General features: G+C 40.7%; 1 long non-coding RNA gene across 1 annotated transcript; it reads right to left on the reverse strand.

The window, feature by feature from the left end:
- Positions 1–22,036: 22,036 nt before the first annotated feature.
- LOC124268939 lies at positions 22,037–23,101 on the reverse strand. Its single transcript, XR_006896380.1, has 2 exons — positions 22,938–23,101; positions 22,037–22,249 (listed from the first exon to the last, which is right to left on the reverse strand). It is a non-coding gene; the product is annotated as an uncharacterized LOC124268939 (long non-coding RNA).
- Positions 23,102–23,907: the final 806 nt, after the last annotated feature.

Raw genomic sequence — 23,907 nt, forward strand, 5'->3', positions numbered from 1 at the left:
TAGTATATTTTGTCCCGAACTTTGAAAGTACTCCTCTAGTTACACAACGGTTAAAAGATGCATACTGGCAAAATTGATGCCCCTCTCAGTGTTTGCAATACTTAGATTTGCCAGTTGGCTACCAGGGCCTGCTCCCGCTTGCAGGCTTTAAAATCTACAGGCCCTGAATGAAATCTTCAGGGCCGTTTTTAAAAGTCAAACCAATAAAAACAAGCTAACTACATTGTACCCAGTTTCACACTGTTCCTACAAAATCAGTTGGCAAAGCCTATGGCACACAGAGGTTTTATTCGTTAAAGACTGATGTTGACATTCCTACGCGTAACGCGCTGAAATACCAGGAAGTGAATCTGTAAGTTGTTGTAACATGATGCATCATGGATTCCCGAACGTAAATAAAGGAAAATATATGGGAAAGATTCCAGTCGAAAAATCTCCTGACAGATATTTTACTGAAGGCCACAAAGGCCTGCAAATATTTGAAACTGCCGGCCAGATACAAGAACAACCGGCGCTGGGACTCCGGGCCGGGGGGATATTTCGAACGCTTGGGCCCCCTCTTCATCTTTATCCAACTGTATTCTCTATGGGTTGTTTTTTTATCAAAATGTGAAAGCTAGACGCTATGCTTACATACCTTGAAATATAGGTGTAGCCTAAAAGAAACTGCGAAAAGTATCCGTCGGAAAGTTAGGCATGAACACATGCACGCAAAACGAGACATTAGATCTTCCACATGGAAGATTAAACAGTGCAGAACCTTTTGAACAATATGGAAACATTCTTAACGTTTAGACATGAGAATTGCCAATTGTTATTTCCTTTGTAACCAGAACAAAGACATATTATATCAGGAAGTAAGGTTCCCATAAGATGATATACTTCAAACAGCCCTTTGTCCCCGGCCATTTGAAAGGCATTTAACGTATAGATAGTATTTACTGCAAGGAAAGTATTTGAAAATAATGCATTGACCAGTGGCATTGCCTTGCAATGGAAACGGCCCAAGAACATCAGTGTTAGCGTGATCTATGACGAGGATTGCAGACATGGGATATCGTTGGCATCAAGGGTGAAGGCACGGTTGTCAAGGTCTGGAATCATGAAGACATGAACACACGCACACGTAAAGCGAGAGGCCAGTACACGATCTCCTCTGTGGAATAGGAATCAGAGCAGAACCCTTTCCAACAATGTGGAAACATTCTTAAATTTTAGACCTATGTGAAAGCCAGATACTATACCGGGAAGTAATTTCGTCATGAGATGTATTTCTAATTAACAGGCACTTGTCCCCGAGCACTTGAACCGCATGTTTATTGGTAGTAGGGCTGCCAATAAGGCAGTAATAGTATCTATTGCACGAAAGGATTTCAAAACTAACCATGAAATAGTGGAACTGCCTTGCAATGGAAAGAAGACCCAATAAAATCAGTGTTAACATTATATATGACGAGGATTGCAGCCATGGGATATCATTGGCGTCAAAGGTAAAGGCACGGTTGTCGAAGTCTGGAATCAAATGCTTGGATTACATTGCACAAGGTGAAGACGGAGGTTTGGAATTCGAGCAAAGAGACGGTTTGATGTCACGGTCAACGTGGTCATTGATAATATGGACAAACCCTGAAAGTAAAACATGTATACATAGCCACAACGTCGCTGTTTCCAATGCCGTGTACAGAAGAATTATGAATGTGATTTACTTACAAACAGAACATTGTCAACATGCTCTACACAGGGGTTTTCCTACCATCGTGGCCAAAGGAGGGAAATGGCTTGATGACTTGAGAGAAAGACTGCTTCGATCACCCAGGGTAATGAGAGAAACCCAATATCTTGACATTACTGAGGAATTACATTCAGCAAATGGGCCTAGGTGCTTGTCTGATACCATTGTGTACCCCAGTCAAAAACACGTTATACCACGATCAGCTGTGAAACAGGTGTATACTCGAAATTTGTACAGAAACATCATGAGAAATAACTTTGTGTCACCAAACATTCGAAGAGGTCAAAATAAGATAAATCGGAAGGGACTGCAAAGTGTAAAATCTATGTCGTTTTCGCAAAACAGTTCTGATACTGAAATTACCTCGGCAACGTCGGTAATTTCTCCTAAACACTCCAGACGGAATTCAAATCGTCATCCCGTTCATTCTTCAGCAGCAGCCGGTGGCGAGACAGCAACTGATTCTACGACTAAAAGACGCCCAGTGAGATGTATAGTGTGTGTGGTGATCTGTGTTGTAATTGCAGTCCTTGGGCTCTGTTTCATTTGTTACGCCATCTTCTACATTGTACAGCATCAGAATTGTGCTCAACCACCTGCAACAGATTCTAGAAGATTAGGCGTAGCACCAAATGGAACCGTGACATAAACAGTCTGTGTACTTCTGAGGGTGAGAAACACGTGTGAGATAATTGGTATCGAACGTATGTGCGAGATCGAATTCCAGGTCCGGAATTGGCTATTCCATGGCGACGATCAGTGGTCAGATGATCATGGTCTACTTTCCTCATTGTAACTGTTTGATAATTTATTCCCGTTTCGGTTGAACTCACATAAGTCTGTGCTGAAGTTTTAGTATACGAATTAATGTTGTAGGGTTTCGTCTTGTGTTAAGCAATGAATATATAAATCAATGGAAGAGAATAAACAGTCTTCGGGCCTATTCTATTTGGCAAACTAGCTGTAAAAATGTGAACATATCTTTCACACCAGTGCACTCGCCGTAAACAAATGCAAATGCTATTTCACCTGAAAAAGAGTTCTAAACTATGACTTGATCATAGCAATCAATCACTCCTTTCTCGAAGAATTTTATCAGTTGTAAAACCATTACGCACATAACAAATAATATTTCAATGTACTAAAATAAATTTGAAATTCAATTTTGGTTTCATTTGACATTCAATTTTGTTTTTGAATAATAAATCTAGGTACCATTCGGTTACATTAGAGTAGTTGCAATGAAATTAAATAATTAACATTATCATAACATATTGTTCTGTACAACCATGTATTTGGAAGGGAATGGGGATGGGGTGGTTGGATGGGTACACATTAGTTTTAATTATTAATCTGCAGAAATCTGCTTGTTTGCTATCGATTGATGACTGGTCTTAAGTAGTCTCATTTTATGAGAAATATCTTGTTCTTGTCGCTACATGGCTACGACATTGCCTCTAGTTGACTATAAATTATCACTTCCTGGGAGTAGTTTTTATGACCAGTCAGGCATTCCGTGTTTTGGCATTTTATCAGGTCGACTTTCCTGTGTTTTCCATCGGACATGAACGTACAATTAACGGCTCACAACTATTTGACTTTATGGTAACGTCGGTTTAGCATCATAATCATCATCATCATCATCATCAACAACAACAACAACAACATTAACTCCATAGACGTCAAGAATTATCCGATTTACATTTTTATGGTATTTTTTTCAATTTAGATATTAATTTACATTTAGTTTACATTAGACACTGATAAACCTGATGCATCTCTTTGTCTAATCTGATTTATTTCGTTATTATAAAATGTAAGAACACAAACATTTGTATAATCTCTATTACATTAAAGTTATAAACATTAGGCTTTCTCTATCAAAATGTATTCCTCACAAACGTTTAATTAAATCTAAACACTATGCTGATATACTTGGGAATGTAGGTGTAGCTTCAGACAAAATCTTAAAAAGATGTTGGTCTTCAAGTTGTGAAAACTTAGACATGAACACACGCACACGTAAAGCGAGAGGCCAGTACACGATCTCCTCTGTGGAATAGGAATCAGAGCAGAACTCTTTCCAACAATGTGGAGCCATTTTTAAATGTTAGACCTGAGATGTGAAAGCCAGATACACTACCGGGAAGTAATTTCGTCATGAGATATGTATTTCTAACAGGCATTTGTCGCCGAGCACTTGAATGTTTTGGTAGTAGGGCTGCCAATAAGTCAGTACTAGTATCTATTGCACAAAGAGGGATTTCAAAACGAACAATGAACAATTGGAACTGCCTTGCAATTGAAAGAAGGCTCAAGAAAATCAGTGTTAACAATATATATGACGAGGATTGCAGCCATGGGATATCATTGGCGTCAAAGGTGAAGGCACGGTTGTCAAAGTCTGGAATCAAATGCTTGGATTACTTTGTACAAGGTAAAGACGGAGGTTTGGAATTCGAGCAAAGAGACGGTTTGATGTCACTGTCAACGTGGTCATTGATAATATGGACAAACCCTGAAAGTAAAACATGTACATACGGCCACAACGTCGCTGTTTCCAATGCCGTGCACAAAAGAATAATGAATGTGATTAGTTACAAACAGAACTGAGCTGTGTTACCACTAACTATACCTATTATAAATTCATTAACTGACCAACAAGTGAGTGATGACAAATAAACAGGTGTAGGTTTACCACCAAACACGGGTTACAACAAGGTAGTCGTAATCGCTGTATTGCATGCAATTTTTATTGGCTAAAAATAAGTAGGGCTCGACGCTGTTTTGAGGATACGAACGTAACTTCCTTGTTGCATAAGAAAAACATACAAGGATTTGCTGTGTACTAAAGTTAAAAACTGTATATAGAGAGATTATTAACCCAGTGTGTTTCCGTATAATTAATATCATATATCAGGAACAAAAATTGTATTAGGCGAGCATAATACATATTTTTTATTTCTAATATTTCATATTAATGACACGGAAACACACTCGGTTAATAATCTCTTTATCATATAATGTTATTCTTAAAATTACTCTAAAAGGAAGCAAATCGCACGTGAATTTATATGAAGAGAATCGAGCATTCGCGTAAGAATACTTAGCGGTACAGCTAGGTGAAGGGCCGTTCATGGCGGCCGCATATGGTTGTGACTAGTCGATAATATAGTGCAAACATAACTCTTGCTTAAAATACGATCTTTCTGTCCAAAAGAACAACAAATTCGAGCAGTAGTTCGTGTATTGACTTAATTTGCAGATATATCAGATTTGGGTCCCAAGTTTATCAGATTGCTTTACTGCACCGATAACGTCCTCCATTATATGGAAAACCTATTTACCTCCGAAAATGTTCAGGTTTTTTTCTAGCAATGACAAGGTGGGGTTGATTTTATTTGCTGATTCAAATAAATCAAACGTGTGTTTTTAATTTCATAGGTCAACTGACATAACATTGTTACCTGACATGATTAAATATCGAGGTCAAAAACACAGAAATAGTCATCAAACCACCCACCCATCAGAAAATCTGAAAAAGGCTCATACTGCTAAGATACTTTAATACAATCAGACAAGAACTACAGGAGATACTTTCAAATAATGGGCATCCACCGTTCTTACTGTCCCATCGTTTAGGCTGAAGAAATTCTGCCAGTGTGGACAGCTGCCCAGTCCCCGTGTCCGTCACGGTCGAGGGATCGAGTAGGGACTGACTGACTGAGTTTGGTTTTACGTCACTTTTAGCAATATTTAAGCAACATCACGGCGGGGAACACCAGAAATGGGCTTCACACATTGTACCCATGTGGGGATTCGAACCCGGGTCTTCGGCGTGACGAGCCAACGACGTGACGACTACCTGGCAGCTTGACAACGTGATTCTATTGTTGGCGCGAAGCATTACTCGCTCTGTGCCTTTTTTAAAACTGGACACTATACTGCCTTCCTGGGGAATACAGGTGTAGTTTCAGAAAATAACTTTCAAGGTGTCGATCCACAAGTTGTGAAAAGTGAGACATGAACACACGCACCCATAAAGCGAGAGGTCAGTACAGTTCAGTTTTTAGCGGAAGAGGAATCAGTGCAGAATCTGTCCAACAATGTAGAAACATTCAAACCTGAGATGTTTGTGAACCACCAGACCAGAACAAAGCCAGATACTATTTCAAGATGTATTTTTGTCATGAGCCATTCATTTGTCCCCGAACGCTTGAAGGACGTGTTGACTGGTAGGAGAGCTGTTGCTAAGGTATTTGATAGTATTTAATGCACGAAAAGTGTTTGAACACGATTTGTGAACCAGTGGAACTGCCTTTGCAATGAAAAGAAGACCCGAGAACATCAGTGTTAACATTATATATGACGAGGATTGCAGTCAAGGGATATCGTTGGCGTCCATGGTGAAGGAAAGGCTGTCAAAGTCTGGAATCAAATGCTTGGATTACTTTGAACAAGGTGAAGACGGAGGTTTGGAATTCGAGCAAAGAGACGATTTAATGTCACGGTCAACGTGGTCATTGATAATATGGACAAACCCTGAAAGTAAAACTTGTATACGTGGCCATAACGTCGCTGTTTCCAATGCCATGTACAGAGGGGTTATGAATGTGATTTACTTACAAACTGACCATTGTCAACATACTCTACAGAGGGAGTTTCCTTTCATCGTGGTCAAAGGAGAGAAATGGCTTGACGACTTGTGGGAAAGACTATTTCGATTACCTATGGTAATGAAAGAGCACAAGTATCTTAACATTCATGATGAAATGCGTTTATATCATTCTAGGTCTGAACCACTTGACTACTCCGGACAAACATTTGTGATACCACGATCAGTTGTGGAACAGGTGCATGCTCGACATATGTATAGAAACATCGACAGAGAAACCGTTATGTCACATGAAGGTGAAAGAGGTCAACACAGGATGAACAGAGAATGTATCCCGTCTTTGCCAAACCATTCCAACACTGATGTAACCTCACCAACGGCAGAAACTTCTCTTTCACACTCCAGACGGAATTCAAAGAATAATGTTTGTTCTTCAGCAGCAGATGATGGCGAGGCACCAACTGATTCCCCAATTAAAAGGCACCAAGGGAAACGTAGAGTCTGTGTGGTGCTTTGTGTTGTAATGTCAGTGCTCGGACTCTGTTTCATTTGTTACGCCATCTTCTTAATTGTACAACATCAAAAGAGTCCTCAACCATCTGCAACAGACTCAAAAAATGACACCATGACATAAACAGTGTGTCTGCGTATTTCTGTGGGTGAGAAACACATGTGAGATAACTGGTACCAAACGTAATGACACAAATGATAATGGTTGTTTCCTGAGATTCTCCATCCAGATATCAAAGCAAGTCAATTTAGTTTTTGAAAATCAACATTGTCGAACTGTCCCCTGTCTGAAATACTTTCTGTGAACGTGAAAGAAGTCCTTCTTGAAACAAGGATTTGGTGGTTCATTTCCTGGGCATTGCAGCATCCTTCGCCAGTGAGTTCTATGGCGCTTTGGATTCATGTAAAGACGTGGAATTGGCGTCTTTGGGTTTAGAGCCGAGTCAAAAAATGACACTAATGATGCGTGCTGGGTCTTCTTTATCTGACACATACTGGTATTACGTATGTTAGTCTTTGATATGCCACGGACAAAATATTGGAAGGAATTTAGATACTATCGCTGCTGAATGTAATGTGGTCCTGTGTGTGAACATGTACCCTATCCGTGTGGCCTGATGTACACCCAAGCCAAGGGAAAGACGTAAACATAGCACTATAGATAAACAGGCAGGCTGCACTCACAAGTGGAAGCCAGCGGCCTTAGGAAACTCGATACCCCTGTACATGTAGAGGAACACAATGGAATACTAGTAACCTATCAACCGACAGACAAATGGCAATCGCAATGTCTGAGGGGCATATGGAAATACATTTACTTTACGTGCAACATATGGGAATGACCCAACATGACGTGGGACATATGGGAATGACTCAAGATGACGTGGGACATATGGGAATGACCCAAGATGACGTGAGACATATGGAAATGACTCAAGATGACGTGGAACATATGGGAATGACTCAACATGACGTGGGACATATGGGAATGACTCGAGATGATGTGGGACATATGGGAATGACCCAACATGACGTGGGACATATGGGAATGACTCAAGATGACGTGGGACACATGGGAATGACCCAAGATGACGTGGGACATATGGGAATGACTCAAGATGACATTGGACATATGAGAGTGACCCAAGATGACGTGAGACTTATGGGAATGACCCAACATGACGTGGGACATATGGGAATGACTCAAGATGACGTGGGACATATGGGAATGACCCAAGATGACGTGAGACATATGGGAATGACCCAACATGACGTGGGACATATGGGAATGACCAAAGATGACGTGGGACATATGGAAATGACTCAAGATGACGTGGGACATATGGGAATGACTCAACATGACGTGGGACATATGGGAATGACTCAAGATGACGTGGGACATATGGGAATGACTCAAGATGACGTGGGACATATGGGAATGACTGGAGATGACGTTGGACATATGGGAATGACCCAAGATGACGTGAGACTTATGGGAATGACCCAACATGACGTGGGACATATGGGAATGACTCAAGATGACGTGAGACTTATGGGAATGACCCAACATGACGTGGGACATATGGGAATGACCCAAGATGACGTGAGACTTATGGGAATGACCCAACATGACGTGGGACATATGGGAATGACTCAAGATGACGTGGGACATATGGGAATGACCCAAGATGACGTGAGACATATGGGAATGACCCAACATGACGTGGGACATATGGGAATGACCAAAGATGACGTGGGACATATGGAAATGACTCAAGATGACGTGGGACATATGGGAATGACTCAACATGACGTGGGACATATGGGAATGACTCAAGATGACGTGGGACATATGGGAATGACCCAACATGACGTGGGACATATGGGAATGACTCAAGATGACATGGGACATATGGGAATGACTCGAGATGACGTGGGACATATGGCAATGACCCAAGATGACGTGGGACATATGGGAATGACTCAAGAAGACGTGGGACATATGGGAATGACTGGAGATGACGTGGGACATGTGGGAATGACCAAAGATGACGTGGAACATATGTGAATGACCCAAGAGGACGTGGAACATATGTGAATGACCCAAGAAGACGTGGAACATATGGGAAAGACCCAAGAGGGTGTGGAATATATGGCAATGACCCAAGATGACGTGGGACATGTGGGAATGACCCAAGAGGACGTGGGACATGTGGGAATGACCCAAGATGACGTGGGACATGTGGGAATGACCAAAGATGACGTGGAACATATGTGAATGACCCAAGAGGACGTGGAACATATGTGAATGACCCAAGAGGACGTGGAACATATGGGAAAGACCCAAGAGGGTGTGGAATATATGGGAATGACCCAAGAGGGTGTGGAATATATGGGAATGACCCAAGAGGGTGTGGAATATATGGGAATGACCCAAGAGGACGTGGAACATATGAGAATGACCCAAGAGGACGTGGAACATATGGGAATGACCCAAGAGGGTGTGGAATATATGGGAATGACCCAAGAGGGTGTGGAATATATGGGAATGACCCAAGAGGACGTGGAACATATGGGAATGACCCAAGAGGACGTGGAACATATCGGAATGACCCAAGAGGACGTGGAACATATTGGAATGACCCAAGAGACGTGAATCAACCTTTGCCCTTCAATTTTACAGTGTCGGTGCAGTTGAGACATATTTGTGACCTTTAAATTATCCCCTTCAAAAGCCTGGAACATAAACATATATTCATGCATTGTGTAGGACAAATTCAGTTTATTTTCGGTAACAAAATTACATACCCTAACCCAGAAATTTCCAAGGGGACCTGCAAACAGAGTTGTGCACCCCTTCATATGGTAGCCCGAAAACTCATCTGGGGTCACAAGTGAGTGAAGTTATGAAAGCTTGGTAGGATATTTGTTCATCAGGACATGCCAGTTTAATATTTGAAAACAAAAGCCCCAAGTTTTGCAGGTCTCACAATGGTGAAACAAACACAGTGCATACATACAAGGAACTACATTAATGTTGAACCTCCATTCGAACCGACAGTCACAGGTTTACTACAACTAGAAGGTAGTTTTGATATTTTAACTCGATGAAAACAAATCTAAATAGCATTTTCTATCTTGGAAGCGAGATAGTGATCGAACCTTTCGATTTATTATAAGGTCCGTCCGACCGCCCGAGACCGGTTAGATTTCTGATGGTCGGTCTAAATTTACAGCTAGCCAGCTCGATGGTCTGGTAAAATTTGTGTACATCTGTGTAAATTCAGCATATCATGATGAGTTGGTCTGGTTAAACCAATTTTTGGCTGGTAATATTTTAAAGTTACCATCCGTGATGTCTTGCTGGCTTTTTTGTTTATTGCATACACTGACTAGATGCTTCCATAACCCATTTAGCAAGAACTGCGGAGTCCGGTGGAAATCTGTGCATTGTGACACCATCACCCGACCCCTGGGAGCAATTGATGGAAACGCAACGATTCAGCATGTCTTTGTTGACGTGAGAAATCAGCAAAATGACTCGCTTGTTACACACTATAAATACAACTAACTGAAAATCCTCCCACACGTTACGTCACTTCCGCTTCGCTGCAGTGCTCTGGCGACAGAGTTACGTAACCTGTCTGTGATTTCGTTGGCGGGCGGGAGTGAAGCACACGACTTTTTGGCTACTTTTGATCGCTCGGTATTAATTAACCACAAGTTTTCCAAGGATGAATTTCGTGTTCCGCTTAAGACTAACCACAAGTGTTTCATATGTAATGGTTAAAAGAGTACAAAAATAAAGTTTATTCGTTCTTTAAGAATTATCCGATTTTTCATACGACTGAGGTTGATCCGTCACTTCATAGTCACATTAGATTCACATATTTATGGTACATGTATTTTTGGAATTTAGGTATTAATTGATATTTATTTTACATTAGAAGTCACTGGCAAAAATGATGCATCTCTTTATCTGTATTTGATCAATTTCTAAATAATGTATTCCAGGTGAACAAATGACTGGACTTGCATATGTTTTTGACGGGTGCTACCGGTGGGGCAGATAGGCTCACCTTTTCACGAACACATGGTATCATTGCTACTTTATTGTGATTCAAAAGCACATGCCCCTTTAAAGCTGGAGAAAATGCTGACATACTTGGGAATATAGGTGTAGCTTCAGAGACAAAAACAAACTTAGAAAGGTTTCGGTCAACAAGTTGTGAAAAGTTTAGAGAAGAAGATTAGTTCAGAACTTTTTTCTACAATATTGCAACGTTCTTGCATTTTAGACCTCAGACGTCAAAGCCAGACACTATATCAGGAAGTATTTTTGTCATGAGATATATATTTCATACCGCGATTTGTCCCCGACGACTTGAAGGGCATATTTACTGGGCTGTTGCTAGGTATTGATAGCATTTATTGAACAAAGGGCACTGCCTCTGCAATGGAAAGAGGACGCAGGAAAATCAGTGTAAACATTATGTATGACGAGGATTGCAGCCATGTCGTTGGCGTCCATGGTGAAGGCAGGTCTGTAAACATCTGGAATAGAATGTTTGGATTACTTTGTACAAGGTAATGACGGAGGTTGAGAATTCGACCAAATAGACTTTTTGATGTTACAATCAACGTGGTCATTGATAATATGGACAAACGCAGAAAGTAAAACATGTATATACGGCCATAACGTTTCTGTTTCCAATGCTGTGCATAGAGGAGTTATGAATGTGATTTACTTACAAACTGAACATTGTCAACATACTCTACACGGGTAGTTTCCTACAATCGGGGTCAAAGGAGAGAAATGGCTTGATGACTTGAGGAAAAGACTTCGTTGATCACATATGGAACTGAAAAAGAACCACTATCTTAACATTCATGGTGAAATGCCTTCACGTTAACCTAGCTCTGCTCCACGTGTCTACCCCGGACAAACACATGTTATACTGCGATCAGTGGTGGAACAGGTGCATTATCGAAATATGTATAGATACATTGAGAAAAAAACCCTTTATGTCACATGAAGGGGAAAGAGGTCAAAACAGGACGAACGGAAAGGGGTTGCAAAGTGTAAAATGTATCTCGTCTTTGCCCAACCATTCCAAACTGATGTAACCTCAACAACATCCGTAAGGTCGTGTACTCATCCCGTTTGTTCTTCATCCCAAATGTCACCCAAAATGAAGAGAGGTCAAAATAAGTTAAATCTTAAGGGGTTTGCAAAGTGTAAAGTCGTCTTTGCCAAACCATTCCGAAATAGATGTAACCTCAGCAACGACAGGAAATTCTCGTACACAGTCCAGACGAAATTCAAATCGTCATCCCGGTTGTTCTCCATCAGCAGCCGGTGGCGAGACAGCAACTGATTCTGCGACTAAAAGACGCCCAGTGAGATGTATAGTGTGTGTGGTGCCCTGTGTTGTAATTGCAGTCCTTGGCCTCTGTTTCATTTGTTACGCCATCTTCTACATTGTACAACATAAAAAAGTTCCTGACCATCGGCAACAGACACCAAAAATGGTACCGTTACCTAAACAGTGTGTCTGTGGGTTTGATAAACGTATCAGTGATATCGAATTCCAGTTTCGAGGTTGGTTATTCCATAAGGATGACCTATGGCCACGTAATGGACTACTTTCTTAATTGTAATGTACCGATAACCTGGTAGTGCTTCGGTCACGTCGAAGGTCAATGTTTTCTTGTTTATAATGTTGTAAACTATTATCTAGTTATTGACTGTCATCATCAACGTCATTATCCAGGGGTAAGACGGTAACGTTTGTGTGAAAGACATACACGGGGTGAGTTGTAATCAGTACGCCGGATGACGCCACAAATCAACGTGTTGTTGTGTATTAATATCCCTTTGATAGTTGGAAAGTTGTATTTTCAATTTAGAAAAAGAAATAATCCAAGTTCTGTTTGACATACTGTGGTGAAAAAATAAGGAATCACATGAAAGCACAAGTGTTCCTATATAATTTTCCAGTTTTCTTCACAAGCTTTGTATCGCATATCGTGTGAAGAAACCTGGATGAAAATAAAGGAACACTTGTGCTTTCATGTGATCCCTTATTTGTTTCCCTCAGTATATTATGAAAATGTGTCACTGTAAAAGTACTTGGCGTTTATAACACAGGAAATTCCAACATAATTGTCATCTGAATATAATGGTTTAAAGAGATGGAACATATCTACACGTGATAATGACGTGATACACGTGATAATGACACATTGAAAGTAGTCTTATGTGTTAAGGCCCTGTTTATGATTATTAATAATTAAGATTATAAAAATATATGCAAATACTCGGATACATTATATTGCAATGGGCTTACCGTCAGACAAATCTTAGGAAAATATGCCTTTTGCCTAGCTCTTGATCAAGTCCAGGGAAGCGGAGAGTCTCAGGTTGTGAGACACATCGTCCCAAATATGAGTGGAGGTTTGTGGTCTTGTGTAAAGAGCGCAGGTCACAAATCAGGAGATGGGTGACCGTGTTTGGCAACTTGACTCAACGAAGCACACATGTGGCCTCACCTTAGGCAAGTTACTGATAATTTATTGATCCCTTTGTAATTTGTGGACACTTAATTGTGATAGAACTATTTTACAATTAACATATTTCTATTTTTCCGTGCAATACGTTTTGCCCATATTCAGGCTAAATGTAAGCAACAGATCGTGTCACTGTACTATTCTAAAACCCCTGATCAAAGTTATTAAATCATGCAAACGGTTTGACGACACTACAAAATCACACAGTCACGTGCAAGGCAACAATAAACGTTTTGTGTTAGGCCATCGATATATAATTGATGAATGTGTGAAACAAAGCAGAATATATTTGTGGATAGCAAGATGTCACCTTGCACGATTCGTACAAAAAAACAGTGTTCTTACAGATTATGTCTTTTTGGTGTTAGGCAAGGTTGTGTCCTAAGTGCTGTCCTATTTTCTTTTTTTATTAACGAACTAGCGTCTGAGATTACCGTTCATGCACCACTGGTGTCAAAAATATATCTAGATCTTACTGAAATAGTTTGATGTGATGTGATGTGGTGTTTTTCTTAGGGTCACTGATTGGTCTTCAAATGCAAATTAATGCTTTAGAGCCCTATTGCAATACATGGGCCTTAAATGTGTGATGAAGATGGAAATTATTTTTAAAATGGACCAAAACTGTGAAAATGAGTAAAGTGGACATATAAATCAACTACGCTTGATATTGTTACTTCGTACCAGTATCTTGGCGTATTATTTAGTAGAACTCTAAATTGGTCCCCCTCTGCCAAAAACATTTCAACTAAAGCAAACAAAGCTACAAAATGCCTTTGAAGCTTTGTAGCTGTGTAGATGTGTAGCTGTGTATGATGTTTACTTTAAAATATTCGAATGTAAGATGTGCGGTTGCTTGGAAATGGTATTACTTTATGCATGTAAACAGTTGCTTGGTTTGCAAATGTCTACACCAAATACAATTGTCCTTGGAGAAACTGGTAGATATCCTATTCCTGTGTACACTCTAAAACGTTTTATTGCTTACTGGTTAAAGCTCCTCTCCATGCCCTCTTCACGCTAACAATCAAAAACCTACAAATCGTTACGTAATCTAGATTTATACGCAAGCGCCGTGCGTAATAGGTTAATTTGGACTTCACATGTGAAAGCAGTTCTATTTAGATTTGGCCTTGGCTATGCATGCATATGGCAGGGAGTCGGAAACAAACAGTATTTCTTAATTTACTTATAAGAAGAAGCAAAGATCGCTTTATACAAGAGCGTCACGCAAAACTCCTAAATAGTCTTTAAAACTTTATGTATGCACCATATCAAAATTAAGAAAGCAAGAATAACCATCTCCCAGTTTCGTTCAGTTTTCCGTGATTTACAGTGTTATCAGGGAAAATGTCAAAACAAACCTACTGTGTGTAAATACTGTAAATTAAATGTCCTTGAAGACGAATACAATGTTCTGATAATTTGTAATCATCACAGTAAGAAAATATATGCCCAGTTATTTTACGAAAAAAACTTCAAGACCCTTATTTATCCAGGTATTGTTACCCGCACATTTAGTGGGGTTATCTGAGCTGTGTTAGCACTAATTATACCTATTATAAATTCATTTATTGACCAACAAGTGAGTGATGACAAATACACAGGTGTACGTTTATACCACCAAACACGAGTTACAACAAGGTAGCACCGTATTGCATGCAATTTTAATTGGCTAAAAATATGTAGGTGTCGACGCTGGTTTGAGGATACGAACGTAACTTCCTTGTTGCATAAGAAAAAACATACAAGGATTTGCTGTGTACTAAAGTTAAAAACTGTATATAGAGAGATTATTAACCCAGTGTGTTTCCGTATCATTAATATCATATATTAGGAACAAAAACTGTATTAGGCGAGCATAATACATATTTTGTATTCTTAATATTTGATATTAATGACACGGAAACACGCTCGGTTTAAAATCTCATGATCATATAATGTTATTCTTAAAATTACTCTAAAAGGAAGCAAATCGCACGTGAATTTATATGAAGAAACTCGAGCATTCGCGTAAGAATACTTAGCGGTACACCAAGGTGAAGGGCCGTTCATGGCGGCGGCATATGGTTGTGAATAGTCGCTAATATAGTGCAAACATAACCCTTGCTTAAAATACGATCTTTCTGTCCAAAAGAACAACAAATTCGAGCAGTAGTTCGTGTATTGACCTAATTTGCAGATTTATCAGATTTGGATCCCAAGTTTATCAGATTGCTTTATTGCACCGATAACGTCCTCCATTATATGATAAACCTATTCACCTCCGAAAATGTTCAGTTTTTTTTCTAGCAATGACAAGGTGGGGTTGATTTTGTTTGCGGATTCAAATAAATCAAACGTGTGTTTTTAATTTCATAGGTCTGACATAACATTGTTATCTGACATGATTAAATATCGAGGTAAAAAACACAGAAATAGGATCAAATATGATATTCATCAAACCACCCACCCATCAGAAAATCTGAAAAAGGCTCATACTGCTAAGATACGTTAATACAATCAGACAAGAACTACAGGAGATACTTTTAAATAATGGGCATCCACCGTTCTTATTGTCCCATTGTTTAGGCTGAAGAAATTCTGCCAGTGTGGACAGCTGCCCATTCCCCGTGTCAGTCACGGTCGAGGGATCGAGTAGGGACTGACTGACTGACTGACTGACTGAGTGAGTTTGGTTTTACGCCGCTTTTAGCAATATTCCAGCAATATCAGGGCGGGGAACACCAGAAATGGGCTTCACACATTGTACCCATGTGGGGATTCGAACCAGGGTCTTTGGCGTGACGAGCCAACGACTTGACAACGTGATTCTATTGTTGGCGCGAAGCATTTATCGGTCTGTGCCTTTTCAAAGCTGGACACTATGCTGCCTTCCTGGGGAATACAGGTGTAGTTTCAGAAAATAACTTTCAAAGGTGTGGATCCACAAGTTGTGAAAAGTGAGATATGAACACACGCACACATAAAGCGAGAGTTCAGTACAGTTCAGTTTTTGTGTGGAAGAGGAATCAGTGCCGAACCTGTCCATCAATGTAGAAACATTCAGACCGGATACGTTTGTGCATCACAAGAATAAAGATACTCAATCAGGGTGTATTTTTGTCATAAGCCTTTTGTCCCCAACCACTTGAAGGACGTATTGACTGGTAGGGGAGCTGTTGCTAAGGTATTTGATAGTATTTAATGCACGAAAAGTGTTTGAACACGATTTATGAACCAGTGGAACTGCCTTTGCAATGGAAAGAAGACCCAAGAAAATCAATGTTAACATTATATATGACAAGGATTGCAGCCATGGGACATCGTTGGCGTCAAAAGTGAAGGCAAGTCTATCAAAGTCTGGCATAAAATGCATGGATTACATTGTACAAGGGGAAGACGGAGGTTGGGAATTCGAAGAAAGAGACGATTTGATGTCGCGGTCAACGTGGTCATTGATAATATGGACAAACCCTGAAAGTAAAACGTGTATACGTGGTCACAACGTCGCTATTTCCAATGCCGTGTCTAGAGGGGTTATGAATGTGATTTACTTACAAACTGACCATTGTCAACATACTCTACAGAGGGAGTTTCCTTTCATCGTGGTCAAAGGAGAGAAATGGCTTGATGACTTGAGGAAAATACTTCTTCGATCACCTATGGTACTGAAAGAGAACCACTATCTTAACATTAGTGAGGAATTACATTCAGCATATCAGTGTAGCAACTTTTCGCAACCACGTGGACCCCAGGTCTATACACGTTATACCACGATCAGCGCTGAAACAGGTGTACACTCGAAACTTGTACAAAAACATCGACAGGGGACTGCAAAGTGCAAAATCGATAGCGTTTAGGCAAAACCCTTCCGATACTGACGCAACCTCAGCAACGGCAGTAAATTCTCGTACACAGTCCAGGCGGAATTCAAATCGTCATCCCGTTCATTCTTCAGCAACAGCTGATGGCGAGACACAAACTGATTCTGCGACTAAAAGACGCCCAGTGAGATGTATAGTGTGTGTGGTGATCTGTGTTGTAATTGCAGTCCTTGGCCTCTGTTTCATTTGTTACGCCATCTTCTACATTGTACAGCATCAGAATTGCGCTGAACAACCTGCAACAGATTCCAGAAGGTTAGGTGTAGTACCAAAAGGCACCGTGGCATAAACTGTGTGCCTGTGTACTTCCGTGACTTCGAAACACGCGTGAGATAATTGGTATCAAACGTATCTGTGAGATCGAATTCCAGGTCCGGGATTGGCTAGTCCATTCGGATGACCTATGGCCACGTAATGGACTACTTTCTTGAGTGTAAGGTAGTGATAACGTCGTATTGCTTCGGTCACGTTCATATATATGTGTTTGTCGAAAACCACTGTTTTCTTGTTTATTAATGTTGTAAAGTTTGATCTAGTTTTGACTGTCATCAACTTCATTATTCAGAGGTATGACGGAAATATTAGTATAAAGGTCACAAAAGGTGTGAGAAGTAATCAGTAGGCCGCATGACGTGTTTTCATGAATTGATATCCCTTTGATAGTTGGACACTTGTATTTTCAATTTAGAAAAAGAAATCATCTTAGTTTTGTTTGACATTTCATGAAAATCTGTCACTCCAAAAATACATGGCGTTTATAACATAGGAAATTCCAACGTAATTGTCATCGGAATGCAATGACTTAAAGAGATGGAACATATACACGTTATAATGACGCCTGTATGACGCATCGGAAGGATTCTATTGTGTTACAGCTCTAGTTTGATTAATAACAATGAGTTTTAAATGCATGTGAAAATACTCAGATAAAAGCTAATACAACTAACTTACAGTCAGAAAAAACCTTTTGTCCAAGCTCTTGAACACGTCAAGGTTGTGAGATACATTGTTCCATTTGCTCGTTAGACATGTGATAAAGTGTCTGAGATCAACCTTTCATAACCTCTGATATTATAGAGAATTGATTCACACCCACGTCATATGTATAATTATTATTATAGGATATTTATATAGCGCACATATCCAGGCAACTAGTGCTTGCACAAGGCGCTGGTATAAATAGAGAATTGATTCTCAACGATTGCTTGGAAAGGGTATTACTTTATGCATGTAAACGATCCCTTGGTTTGCAGGTGTCTATAACAAATACAGTTGCCCTTGGAGAGACTAGTAGGTATCCTATTCCTGTGTACATACTTAAGCGTTGTTTTGCTTACTGGATAAAACTCCTCTCTGTCCCCTTTTCACACTATCCATCAAAAGCCTACATACTGTTTCCTAATCTTGATTTAGACGCAAGCGCTGAGCGTAAGAGGTAACATTGGATTGGGCTACACGAGTGAACACTGTCCCATTTAGATTTGGACTTTTATATACTCAGTTATTTTACGACACTCCCTTCCAAATTCATAGTTATCCAGGTATTGGTGACAGTATACTAAAGTTACAATATTGCTTTGTTAATTCATCATGCTGTTATGAATAGAAATCCACTCTATACTGTTATGAATAGAAATCCACTCTGCTGTATACACATGTACTATGGGCCTGTGGCTTTCAGTTCTGAATAAAGATTGAATGACTAAAGACGTTTAGCTTGAAGTTCTTGAAAGACATTTTGGACGAGTTGGATCAGCATGAATACATGACACGTTTTTTTGGACAACAACTTCTTTTTATTCTTTTTACGACGTTTCGGACGTTTCATCGGGTGAATGATGATGGGGCCAAACTTAGCTATGAAACGTAATAAGAAGTTGTTATTTATAAAATGTGTCGTGTAATCACTTCACTTGCTTTTTGCAATCACAGAGACAACACACGTCAGAACTCACCAGAAAGTGTGTTTGGGCGTGTGTTTGTTGCAATCAGTACACAGTATGGGAGGTGCAGCATATAGCTCTATGATGTGATATGAGTGATGCATGGAGGCTTATTGCAAACCGGAATTCCACAAGTGTAATTGTCACACTGTCAGCACTGACCACGTGTAAGCTCTCAAGGAACATGTTTTCTAAGTACTGCCTTCAGTTGGCGGTCGAGAGGATAGAACGTGTTATATGTGAGCGGTTCGATGGAACGATACCTACCAGATTGTGGCACAGATTACAGCACGGCCCCTTTGGGAAGGGCTGCTTTCGTCGCCTTACGCGCGATTGTTATGTGGCGCTGGATAGCTGGGTTCTGGGGCTACGACGGGAATGTTTTCGTTTGTTTTTATCTAAATTAATAGCCGAGCAATTAAGATTTATGTTATTTTAAGCTGTCTGTCTTTCTTGTAGGAAAGTGGAAGATTTTTTCCACGATTCTTCCAGTAGAATCTGCCTCCGTCGTTGCATTTTGAAGCCTTCTGTCACATCTATACATTGTTGGAAACCTGAGGAAACGCTCTCTCTACATATGCAAACGTGAATATTATGCTGTCGCGCCTTACGATGTTGGCAGGCGGTAATTGTTGTTGCATTGCAAGCATTGATGGGCTGAAACAACGACTGGTCGGTTCAGTGTCACATAGCGGTGTCTGATTAGAGTGTTTCTGTTAAACTGAAGTATGGCATCTCATTGGGCTAGTTCTATCACCACCCTTGAAGGTCCGGGTTAGAAATGATCTTCAGTAACCCTGAGGCAACCCAATTGAGGCGACTAAGGGGATCGGGTGGTCAGGCTCGCTGGCTTGTTTGACACATGTCATCGGTTCCCAATTGTGCAGATCGATTCTCATGCTGTTGACCACTGGATTGTCTGGTCCAGACTCGATCATTTACAGACCGACACCATATAACTGGAATGCGGCGTAAAACTAAACCCACTCACACAATAGCTCTGTAACACACATATTAGTCGAGTGAGTGTGTTAGTTGGGTTTTAGATCGCTTTTGGCAATATGCCAGCTATGTCACGGCGGGTACACCAGAAATGGTCTTCACGAATTGTGCCCATGTGGGGAATCAAACCCGGGTCTTCAGCGTGTTCTCATCTTCTGGATTGAACCATATGGGGAATCGAACCGGGGCTTACTGAAGAACGAACGCTTTAACCACTTGGTTACTCCACGGCCCAATATTGATTCAGACTAGCCCAAACAGTAACATTCAAAGACATGCATATCGCTCTATAAGATATATCAATACTATTGTATGCCTCGTTACCTCACCTCACATCACCTTTCCAATGTAAGTGAGTGATTTAGTTTTGTTTCTACGCCGTTTTTCCAGCAACATCACGACGGGGGATACCAGAAATGTCCTTCACACATTATTTTCTTGTGCGTGACGAGCAGTTACCCCACCGCTCAACTTTAGACAGAACAATATCACACCCTCGCCACACTCCAGGGTTAATCAACAAAGGGCCTCACATATTTATTTCTTTTGTTAAGTTATACTTGGGCTCCCTGTTATTAAATGCTCTCCATTATCGTGACACGAGCAAACATCGGGATACACCTCCAGGGGTGTAGCTGCAATTATGAAAGAAATCCCTTACACATGATTTGGAAAATGAAAGTTGGACAAAGCCCCAAGTACTATCTAGATATAAAGGTTTGCAACCTATCGGGCTTACACGAAAAAGTTGGCTTGCTACGCTCCTGATCTCTCGGCTGTGTACAAAATAAAGTCAACAAATCTATGCTCCAGAAAGAGAGATTTTTCTTTAACCACCAGGCTACGCAACCGCCCCTTTTCAAAGCATTCATGTCTATATATACATAAACCGATAGGGATAGAGTTTCTGGAATACAGAATGATCATCATTCATAGGACTGGTAGCGAAGGCTATTGCAGTCATAAACACTAACCAGCACAATAGTCCCGAACTGTGACTTCACGATCCATCAAGATAGGGGATCAAGAGGTCGGACTCTCATATGACTGATTGTGTCATAGGGAAATTCCCACAGTCAAAAGCAGTGATTATGTTAGAGGAAGTTCTCAGTAACCTTTGCTTCGGTTGTCATTGTAGACTAGCTCTTAGTCCCTTATATGTATACATTAATAGAAAGGAACAATTCCTTATAAACTTAAAACATTCCCAGTGAGATGGGACATTCAGAACCTGAGGAAATCTAGACTTGCGTCATTGAGGGCTTTAGCAATGCAGGGAGTGCTATGCAGAAGGGAAAACAATGCAGTTCAGGGACTGCGAGACAGACTAGTGCTGTTCATGATTGCGTGACATCGTTTCTCAACGACGGGGTTGTTGATTATGATATATCCGGCTTGTTTTCAACTGACTCGATTACTTACAGGTCACTTAGTCTGTTATACCAGAAATAATCTACAGCATATTCTCACTGGTTATACAGACCCTGTAACACATGTATCCAAGAAAGTCCATGCACGTCTAGAATATGTGGCAATTCCAGATTTCCGCAGTTTCTGAAAATGAAAGTCTCAAGTCCCCTTTTCATTATATTTTATTTTTTTATTGTAAAATATGTTCATTTCAGAGACAAGTTGTTAGTCTACAGGCCACTGTGGTTTTCTGCCACACTACAGAGTAACAAACCGTGACGACTGGCGTGATCTGGGAATGATCTTTTCGTCTTGATGTACCACCGGGCCACTAACACGTCATATGTGTAACAATGTGACGCTAGGACGAGGACCAACAATAGACGACTGAACAGCACAAGTTTAATTGAGACACTGAATGCGATGTGTACAAGGTGACACGGTTCGCGAGAAGCATGTGCGAGGCAGGCACATCCGGGTAGGGGGCCGGTCCGGCTCGCCTGGCTCAGTATACATGTAGACTGTGTGCAAGTCTCTTATCATTACATCTCCCCTCTCAAGTACGAAACTTCTCCAACTGGTGGGGAACCATCTGAAACATCTAACATGGTTAAATATGCAATAATTAACAATCCATCCACTCCCAGTCTCACCCATATCTAGTCCAGTCGGCGACGGAGACGGGTGACGTCACAGACGACGACACACGGCCACAGCGATGGAGTTGTAACATCAGCGGTTCAGGCGAGGGTGCGTGATGACAACAGAATATCACGACGATTCCGTCGAAGTTGACTACCACTATCTGTCTGAACATTGTAAGATCTTGGGCCAGCGTCCTGAACGACTGTACCACGTTGTGACCAATCACACCGTCGATGATCACGCACTGCAACTCTGTCACCACACTGTAGCCTACTCAAGGGCTTAGTTGACCTGTCGTAATAGTGCTTTTGTTTTAATTTCTGATTCTCTTTAAATTTAACAACTTTACGAGACCTGAAAACTTGCAAAAGTTTCTTCTGAATAGGGAGATTAGCGAATCTGCCCATGAGAATCTCTGCAGGGGATTGCCCACTATCCAAAGGAGAGCTTCTGTAAGCAAGCAATCCCATATAAGGATCCTGATTTTCCTTACGCAAAATGTTTTTCACAATCTGAACTGCTTTTTCTGCCAAACCATTCGATTGTGGATAATTTGGACTAGACGTGTTATGCTTGAATTGCCAATCATGTGCAAACTGTCTAAATTCATGACTACGAAACTGGTGACCATTGTCTGTAAATACCTCGTCTGGGATACCATGGCGAGCAAACACTGTTTTCATGGCGGTGATGACTCGACGAGACGACGTATCTGTCAATGAGCATACTTCCGGATAGTTGGAGAGATAATCTACAATCACCAGATAATCCTTCCCACCACAATAAAAGAGATCTGCTGCAACTTTCTGCCAAGGGCGAGAAACTGTCTGATTAGGCTGTCTGATGAGGCAGTGGTTCAGGCCACTGTCTGTTCCTGTAGGTTTGACACATAGAACAGTTAGACACAATATCGTCAATGCCATGATTGAGTCTTGGCCAAAATAGAGTTTCTCTGGATCTACGTTTACATTTTTCCATACCAAGATGACCAGCATGAATTTTGTCTAGCATGTACTTTCTGAGTGAGGTAGGTATTACTACCCTAACACCTTTGAAGATGACACCATCTACAACAGTCAAATCATGTCTGTAGTTCCAATACTCACGAAGATTCACGGGACATGAGCTTCTATGCTCTGGCCAACCTGATTCAATAACTTCCATCAAAGTAAATAGCACTGGATCCTTGCTTGTCTCCTGACGTATCTCAGCATAGCATGTCGTGGACACAGGGAGAGACGAGACGATCATGTCAATGTAGGCTTGAACACATTCTTCAGATGACGAAACAGATCCGGGCTTTGATGAAGGACATGAGAGTGACAATGTATCAGCTCTAAACATGAACTTTCCTGCGGTATGTGAGACTTGAACATCATACTGTTGCATTCTTAACATGAATCTCTGTATTCTGAGAGGGCATTCATTGAGAGACTTGTTGAAGATTGAAACTAATGATTGTGATCCGTTTCTACATATATGGACTTTCCATATATGTACTGATGGAAATGTTCACATGCAAAGGTTATTGACAACATTTCTTTTTCAATTTGAGCGTACCTTGTTTCAGCACTGGTAAGAGCTCTGGAAGCATACGCTACAGGCAACCAATCA

The sequence above is a fragment of the Haliotis rubra genome, unplaced genomic scaffold (assembly GCF_003918875.1).
Source record: "Haliotis rubra isolate DU_JTF1 unplaced genomic scaffold, ASM391887v1 Scf1405, whole genome shotgun sequence".
Taxonomy (NCBI): Eukaryota; Metazoa; Mollusca; class Gastropoda; order Lepetellida; family Haliotidae; genus Haliotis; species Haliotis rubra.